This window comes from Lissotriton helveticus, chromosome 6, assembly GCF_964261635.1.
Source record: "Lissotriton helveticus chromosome 6, aLisHel1.1, whole genome shotgun sequence".
Taxonomy (NCBI): domain Eukaryota; kingdom Metazoa; phylum Chordata; class Amphibia; order Caudata; family Salamandridae; genus Lissotriton; species Lissotriton helveticus.
Window position 1 is genome coordinate 1,888,464,628 of NC_136067.1, and position 9,675 is coordinate 1,888,474,302.

The following is a 9,675-nucleotide window of genomic DNA, read 5'->3' on the forward strand; positions in this document are numbered from 1 at the left end:
CTCCCTTGGCCACGAAAGGGGCGAAACGAACCCGTGACCCTGGAGTCCTTGAAGCGCTCCAGCGCGTGGTCCGCTTTGTCACCAAACAGGCGACTGCCATCAAATGGCATGTCCATGAGCGTATTTTGGACGTCTGGCGAGAAGTTGGCAGATCTCAGCCAAGCATGGCGACGAATCGCCACCGTCGTGGACATGGCCCGTCCCAGTGAGTCGGTCGTGTCCAGACCACAACGGATCGAGTACCGCGCCGCATCCCGGCCTTCAACCAAGGCCCGGGTGAGCTTGTCCCGCACTTCCTGGGGGCATTGCGGCAAACACTCTTCGACCGTATCCCACAGGGAGTGGGTGTAGCGGCCCAAGAGGCACGCGGTATTACAAGACCGCAGTCCAGCGCTCAAAGAGGAAAAGACCTTTTTACCAAACTGGTCATACCGCTTTGATTCCCGATCGGGCGGAGCCGACGGAAATGCGGACTGCGAAGTGGAGGCCTGGATCACCAGACTCTCCGGGGAGGGATGGGTGGATAAAAAGGCAGGGTCGTCCGAGCATGGACGGTGACGCCTTGCAACATTCCGGTCAACCGGCGCACCAGAAGCGGGCCTGGACCAGGTGCCCAAAAGGACATCCGTCAGGGCCTCATTAAACGGCAGCAGAGGCTCCTGGGGGCATGACTGCGGTTTAAACACTTCGGTCAGAATGTTCGGTTTGACCTTCGCGACGGGGAGCTCAAGGTGCAAGGCCTTGGCAGCCCTCATCAGGACCACCGAATAGGCAGCACCTGCCTCAGACGCCACAGGGGACGGGGAGACAAACCCAGGGTTGGGCGACTCGTCCAGGCCACTGGCATCACCCAGATCACCTACCCAGTCCACATCATACTGGCAGGCACGGGATAAAGGGTCCTCAGACCCCTCCCAACCCTCTCCATACTCATCCTCATCATACCCATATTCTGGGTCGACGATATAGACATCGGGGTCAACGGGCCCCATCGGCGTCGGATCCGGCGTCGGCCGACGCCGGTCCGACTCCGCGTCCGGAGTCGGGGAGGGAATGGGGGTGGCGCCGCGCGGCGTCGGTGCCGGGGACCCGACGCCGGCCGGAGCCGACGGCGGGGTCGCTGCACCACGCGGAGGCGGTACCACGGGTTGGCCCAAAGGAACCGACGCCGGAGAGGCCGGGAGACCAGCCGGCGACGACCCTGAGGGACCCAGCGGCGCCGGGGCCGGAGCCACCGGCGGCGTCGGGGCAGGAGCACCCGAACCGCTCGGGCCCCCAGACGGGACCGACGGGCCCGCAGGCGCCATAGGCCCCGCCGGAGGAGACCTCGCCCTCATAGCAATGAGGAAGGCCTCGATCTCCTCACGCGACGCGCCCTCCCCAGGGACCGACGGGTATGGGGTAGACGGCGTCGGCGTCGGCGACCCACGCGGGGCCGCGGGGGTGGGGCCACCCGAGCCCCCGGCCGCATCACGCGGGCGTCGGGGGGAGTCGGGGGTGCAATGGCGACGCCCCGACTTCTTGTGCTTACCTGACGAACCGGAGGAATGGTGGCGACTCCCGGAGCGCCCATGGCGGCTCCGCGATCGTTCCCTCGACCGCTCCCTCGACCTCCGACCGGACCGGGACCGCTCTCGACGCGGGGCCGACACTCGGAGCTCGAGAAGCTTGCGGGACCGCTCCCGCCTAGCTTTTCCAGTCAAGGCCCGACAGTCGACGCAGGACTCCACGTCGTGGTCCGCGCCCAGACACCGGAGGCAGAGTCGATGGTGGTCGGTGACCGACATCAGGCGGTCGCACTCGTCGCAACTCTTAAACCCAGGCATCCTACCGGCACCGTAGAAAGATTTAAGTTAACAAACACTTGGTCAAAAGACCGGAGTACTGCTCTTCGGATCTGCGCTAACTGGCGCGGAAAAAAGAAGAACTGACGTCAGCGCGCGGAGGCGGCGTCTATATACTCCAGCGACGTCATCACGGCGCACGACGCCGACGACGCGGAGCCGCAGGGGACGCCTGCAGACGACGCCTACCGACGCGCAGGGGTACTGCTACGCAAAAGTTTCCGGATCCAGACTGACGCCTGGGGATATTCTAAGGTAAGGAATCTAATACTAACCTGTTTCTTTCAGATTTTATGGCCAGAGCGTGCTGCCGTCAAAAGATTTACGGGTGGTTGGAACGAGCAGTGAACCATCAAAAACAAGAATACAAAAGAAATGCACTGCAGACCGGTCCTGGTTTGTATGTTACACTCCACTCATTTGTAATGTAAAACATGGGGAGGCCGTGATTTGGGCAGAATCTCACGATTTGTGCTGACTTGCTGAGGCTGGGAATAGAACATTATGCACCCAGGAGTGAATGCAGTTATTGGCGGGCCCTGCTGCCACTGTTGTATGCCAGCCCATGGTCTTTTTGTAATGTGCTCTGTATTATCAAGCCTCCTCTGCTAATAACACTAACATAACTTTTGAAAAGCCACAAATCGTCTGTACCTTTTATGTACAATTTGCCTTTTCTTGTATGAAATAGCCTAGTAAAAGAGAACAAAGAGTCCCGTGAGCACAAATATGCACACTGACTTCAAATAAACCACACTCCATAGAACTGGGGAAAACAGAACTCGCCTGTCACCACGCCGTGAGGACAACGGCCTTCATTCCGCCACACAGGACCGCTGTGAGGGGAACGGCACAAGCCGCGCTTGGACACGCCGGTAGCAGCGGGAGGACCACAGTTCCCAGCTGCCCCGGGGACCCTGTGACGCCGCACACGCGCCCGGAGGCGCTTCAAATCAGCGGAGCGCCAAAGCGCTCAGGGGGAAAACAGAACTCGCCTGTCACCACGCCGTGAGGGCAACGGCCTTCATTCCGCCACACAGGACCGCCGTGAGGGGAACGGCACAAGCCGCGCTTGGACACACCGGTAGCAGCGGGAGGACCACAGTTCCCAGCTGCCCCGGGGACCCTGTGACGCTGCACACGCGCCCGGAGGCGCTTCAAATCAGCGGAGCGCCTCTCGCCCTGCGAGTCGCGCGCGGGAGCCGCCCGGGAGAAGCCCGGGACAAGGGCGGGGCCATCTGCGGCCTGAGGAGGTCGGGCGGGTGCACCCCTCTAAGCACTACCAATTAAGGTACATTATAGATTCGTCATTAAGCGCCTGTTGACACAAGAGGATGGACTATGGCATAAACTGTTCATGTTGATAATATCCATCCGTCCTGGTGTAATTTGTGGCTCTCATTCTCCCACCCATCCACCTACCTATACGGTGCTCGGTCTACTACCAAGCACCCACTGTCCTTTGTTGTACCCGATTTGTATTGACTTGTTGTTGGGGTTTGTGGCTTATTGACAAATTGATTTACTATCCCCCTAACCATGTCTCCGAGGGGCACCCGAAGTAAAACCGCAGCTGGGGCAGCACTAGTGACTGGCCCTATGGATAATTTTATAATAAGAGCGAACGATGCCATAGACCAGGGTATCCTACTTCTGAAACGTAGGGTCTCACAAGATTTATACCTAGCCAGACGTTCATCCCTTGGTCTTATCGCATCGGCAACTACACCACTTCAGGCTAAACCCAGTAACGTGAGACCCCTAACTGATGTATGTGTTGATATCCACACAATACCAAGTGAGGTCAATCTATCTGCATCAATTTCATTGATAGACTCGGATGTAGACACGAGCACGGATTTGGAAAAAACTCCCAACTTGTTGATTAATCCTACCCAAGACGATATAGTAGTAGCCAATACAAGGCAACAAAGAGGTAGGCGGGAGGGTGCAGTTCAAAAATACAAACAAAAACAAGGACAACTTTTATTAAAGCCATGCCTGGTTAAGACCGGAAATTGTAGAATGTCTAAACAGAAGGGTGGGTAAGGTGCCAACCCCAATTCCAATCCACATCTAAGCCCGAACAGGTCCAAGAAGACTACTGAGGAAATAATTGAGGTGGCCAACGAGGAGCATCAAGAAGGAGCTATTGGCACGGACGGTAAATCTGATGACAATCTCCTAACTGATCGCTTGATGGAAAGGTTGGGCGAACTACTTAGTATCTATCTGTCACCTATAGAAAGCAGGCTTACACATATTGAAAAACAAATAGACGAACTAAGTACTTCTATTAAGAATATCCCCAGAGAAGGCGCTCACAGTAGTGCAGGAGCTACAATAAGTTCCCCAAAACCCGCATGCACTAAAACTAATAACTCCCAAGGGATACCAACATCACTTAAACCCTCGCAGGCCCCGGCCAAAGGAATTAGTACCAATAAGCCAATAGTTAATCCTAGTCCTACTAATGCAGCATTAGAGCCTAGGAAGAACCAAAACATTGATCAATCTAAGAGGATTCCCTCGAGCCAACTACATGACCCCTCTAATGACCGTCTTATGGCTCACCCCCCTCAAAAAACCACTAGGCAGATTCCACCACGTATTAATTTACCACCGGAGTGTGGCGCATACGTGGTGGTCCTAGTTAACACACCTAAATTAAGGAAGGACCAAGAGGAGAGTTCTTTATCCCTTAAAAATAAAACCCTCCATTGGCTAACGGCAAACTGCAACCTCCCCACTGAAGGGGCAAGGGAGATTATCCATGTCCAGAGAGTAGGCTGGATAGGCCCACTTAAGAAAAAGTTTGAGGGGGATTGTATCACAATAAATTTTAAAAACCCCCAGTGGGCGGAAAAAACATTGTCTAATGCCCCATTACCCTCACCGTGGGAATTTAATATGACCCTTCTCCCATTAGGCTATTTCTACAGGCACCTGATACCCCAAAAACAGACCGTGCCAAATAACTTCCCCATTCTGCACCAAGACCCGAATTTCAGAGCTAGAATCAAGTCCCCACTTTTCTCCCAGAACCAAGATTTTAATCATCTGAATGGCCACACCTGGCGTCATCAAGCCCCAATGCCAGTTTTCTCCTCTCACTATCCACAATTCCCTATTATGCCCCTGTATGATCATAGAGAAAGGTCATACCCGGGACTGGCTTTCAATCAACCTATACCAACTAACGATACCAGGCCGTTTTTCAATATACCCACCCATAACCGGTATGAATACTTCTCCAATTTAGATGATCAGGATTGACTGGATAATGCGGTTGAGAGTATAACCAATAGTGAAGATCTAAACAACAAGCATGAGGGGCATCCACTAATGGTCGAGGACCGTACAACCCGGAACAGTCGTAATAACCCAGAGATTAACATTAATGCTGGTAGTATTTCACCTGTTGCAGTTAACACCTACAGGGACATATCGTTGAGTGTTGGGAGTAATCTCACTAAGCATCGTAGTGCCCACGGTTTATCAATTCTCAGCTGGAACGTGGCTGGCCTGGAACCTAAACTTTCAGACCCCGCATGGGCTGAGATAATCAATGGTATGGCTATCCTTATGTTTCAGGAGACTTGGGCTGTCAGCAGTACTTACATTGAGGGTTACCACTGCTTTAGCATGACATCATCCAAACCTAGCTTTGGACGAGCAGTTGGTGGCCTGTTTATTGGGATTAAGATCTTGGCGGGCGGATCAATCAGGGATCTGTCTAGCGATAATCCGAATATTCAAATTCTTGAATACAAGATTAAGTCAAAGACCAAGATTTATTTAATAAATTTTTATAACAATGATTTTTACCATGTACCGAACAAGAACTTTCTGGCCCTGTCAAAAGCTTTAAGAAAATTGGAATGTAGCGTATTAATTGACACAGAGTCAGGATTTTTAATTGGGGGCGATTTTAATGCAAAACTTACAAAGAGAAATGGGATTGAGGATAGGATCTATCATGATCAAGCGGAACGCAGGGGCATTGAATTAGGAAATATATTAACTGAATTTGCCCTTGACGACGCCATGAGCATAGGTCACAGTCCAAGCATCCCCCATGCCCCCACGTTTATAAGCAGGGACAGCAGCTCCACTATTGATTTTATATTTATGTCACCAAACCTTTCAGATTGCATAGAAAAGTCTACAGTAATGATGACAACAATTAGTGACCACAACCCACTTATAATCACCCTGAACCTTGCACCCAGTCCAGTTTTCATGAAATTGAATGGTGCGAGGGATATTACTCCATCAATTGATGGTTTACGACTAAAGTGGAGGGGGGTTGACTGTGGGGCAATTCTGGACAGTGTGCAAATCTCACACTCATATCTGTTTAATTCTCGTCTGTTAATGAATGTGAACCACGACAAAATAATTGCAGATTTTGAAGCATTATGTTCCGCCATAAAAACTCTTTTATTAGTCCCACTACCCAAGGAAGGTAAAGACCCAAGGTGGTTTGACTCAGTGTGTTCCTTGGCTAACAAGGAACTAAGAAAGGCACTTAATGCCAAACCTAGGTGTAAAACGACCATCCAGTTAGCCAGGAAACAGTACAAAACTAAATTAGCAGAAAGAAAGGCAACGTTACTTTTAGAACAGTGGGAATCACTGGTGATCAGTGCAAATTTGGGTGGCAGTGGTCCTTTTTGGTGCGCCGTCCGTAAAACTAGAGAAATGGGTAAGAAGCTCTCGCCAATTAGTTGCAACATAACCAGCAACGCTTGGGAGACTCATTTCTCCAAAATTTACGCCGCTTCACCAGAGGATCAACCCACTTATAACTTTAATTCAGGAAATCAGGCTGGCTTACAGATTGAACCCCACGAAGTTGTAATAGCCATAAAAGAGAGCCATGGAAATAAGGCGCCTGGCCCTGATGGCCTACCCATAGATATCATTAAATACAACATTGATCTATGGGCTCCAATTCTGCTTAATGTTTTCAACAGTTTGCCATCAGCTGCTATGCCGGCGACATGGGCAACTAGCATTATCGTCCCGATTTATAAAAAGGGAGATAGGTCGGAACCAGCCAACTACCGCCCTATCTCCCTTTTGGATAATACTTTGAAAATTTTGGGACGTATAATTTATAATAGAGTGCTTGATTGGGCTGTAGACACAGATTTATTGGATCCATGTCAGATGGGATTCCGAAGTAAGGTAGGAACAGTGGAGCAATGCTTGAACTTGAAATTAATAATCGACAAGTACAGCATTGCCCGATCATCTCCCACCTACCTTGCTTTTATGGATCTTTCATCTGCTTTCGATCTAGTGAATAGATCCAAACTCTGGAAGATCCTATCAGACAATGGGCTAGATGATACTTTAGTCAGGTTCCTTGCCTACCTCCATACTGACTTGAAAGCACGTGTCGGAATAGGGATTGGTGGTGAGGTATCAGGACCCATTGATATAGGCAGGGGGGTGAGACAGGGGTGCGTCTTAGCACCCCTGTTGTTTATCATTAATATTAATGGTTTATCCAACTGTCTGAAAAAAGTCACCACAGATGTCCCGACAATTTTAGGGAAATCCCTACCTGCACTTCTATATGCAGATGATGCGGTGCTTATGGCCCGCACACCTAATGCCCTTCGCCTCCTTGTTCATAGTTTAGTACATTTCATGGAGGGTCTAGATTTGCGGGTTAATTTTAAAAAATCCTTCATTATGTCTTGTGGTCCTGGCAAAAGGAAGCTCAACACTATACAGATAGGCACAGATAAACTCGAATCTGTTCCTATATTCCCCTATTTAGGATTGGCTTTCGCTGCGAACGGCTCGTGGAGTGGGCATTTAGCCCACGCCACGAGTAAGTTCTCGAAAGCCATCAATTCTGTAATGAGTCTTCCTCGCCCAAAGAAAATAGGTGCAACTAAAGCCATTTTAAATTTTTTTAAATTACAGTGCTCACCTGTTGCCACTTATGGAGCAGAGGTTTGGGGGGGGGGGCAGGAAGCAACCAATGTATTTAACGGGAGGAAAGTCGTTTTTGCAGGAAAATATTGGGCGCCCCGATTTCATCCTCTGATTATATTTGTAACAGTGAATTAAACCTGCCATATATCACTGATTTTATTAGAGCCAGACCAGCACTTTTCTGGATTAGAGTCTGGAGGAATGATGCTGCCTCCCTTACACAAAATATTATAAAAGACTGTTTGAATTGCGACCAGGGGATGGCAATTCCATGGCTCACAGAAGTTTTGAAAACTTTGAACTCAGTGGACAGGGGCACTTTATTTGCCGACCCTACTATAATTGAACTTAAGGACAAGGTTGAGGTCAAAAATGCACTTTACGCACTTTACAACACTGAACGAATAGGCAGAGAATCTCAGAAATCAACTGTTGCAAAATATCTAGGGAATGAACTGTGTAGACAACCTCTCCCGCCGTATCTCACCCTACCCATGACTAGTTGGGAGAGATCACTCTTGTTTCGTCTAAGAGCGGGTACAGTGAAATTTTTGTTGTCTTTCCCATTGGGACATCGCCACAGTATTGACTTTAATTCATGTCCCTGTGATGGTGTCAGCTCACAGGATGATTTGCATTTCCTATTCTTTTGTAAATTTTATTCTAAATATACTAAATGGCTTTTAGCTCCCTATTTCAAGAAACACAGACCAATCTCACTAAAGGAGTCCTACAGAATGCTAGTCTCCTTGGATTCTGATGAACTAATTTTTCGCACAAGCACTTTTCTGAGACTGAGCACACGAGCACGTAAAACAATGGAAAACCCATGAAATTAGAAATTAGTCTTATTTATTGGAGCTGAAATGTATGAGATTTTTAACCTGGATATATTTTATTAATTATAAAAATGTTGTTTAACGTACATTTGTAATGTTTTTGTGGTACTTTTATGAATTTTATGAAATTCGAATAAAGGTCTTTTGAACTTGAACACTCCATAGACACCCATACGAGTTTTTTTTTTATAAATGTAAACAAATGCGTTCACGGAAATAAAAAGAACCACACCCTACAGGCACACAGATACTAAGGTCCTTGAAAAGCATATGCTGACAGAAACCACACAGTGAGGCATAAGTAAACTAAAGAGCTACGAAGACTGGGAGGCCCAACACAGCCCCCTGAAATAGCAGCAAGCACATTATAGGTGACGCACCTGGACACAGTAGTAGCACACCCAAAAATGTAGTTGGGTTCTTATGAGGCACTCCTTGAAGAAACACAATCTTGTTGAACTGCGATACATTCTAGTACTCGCATAGGATGATGAACCCTTACCATCCTTTTGTAGTATGCTCTACACGGGTGATGCGCATCTAGGGCCACATGAATAATGCTTGCATTTTACGATTTGCAAATTGTGACTCACAATTTGCGACCCGCAAAACACAATGTACAACAGTGTCACAGACACTGTTAACGATTCCCAATTGGGTCGCAAACTGCATGCCTCATCAATATTCACGAGGCAAGCGGAATTTGCGACCCCATTGGAAATGGCTAGCACTCCCAGGGATGGTGGCCTGCTGGGTTCAGCAGACCACCATGTTTTTAAGGACAGGCAGTGGTAGGGACCACTGCCTGCTCTTGAAAAAAAATATTTTCACTATCACAAAGGAGATGGGGTCCCCTAGGGACTCCTTTCTGTTTGCGAGCAGTTTACCACCTACTTGGACTAGGTGGTAAACTGTGAGTGTTTTGCGGCCACGAATGCGGTTGCAAAACAATAGTACAAGACAGTGAGTCTCGCTATTAGGAAGGACATCCCTTCCTAATAGCGAGAGTCACAGACCTTATTTGGTGAGTCAGTGAC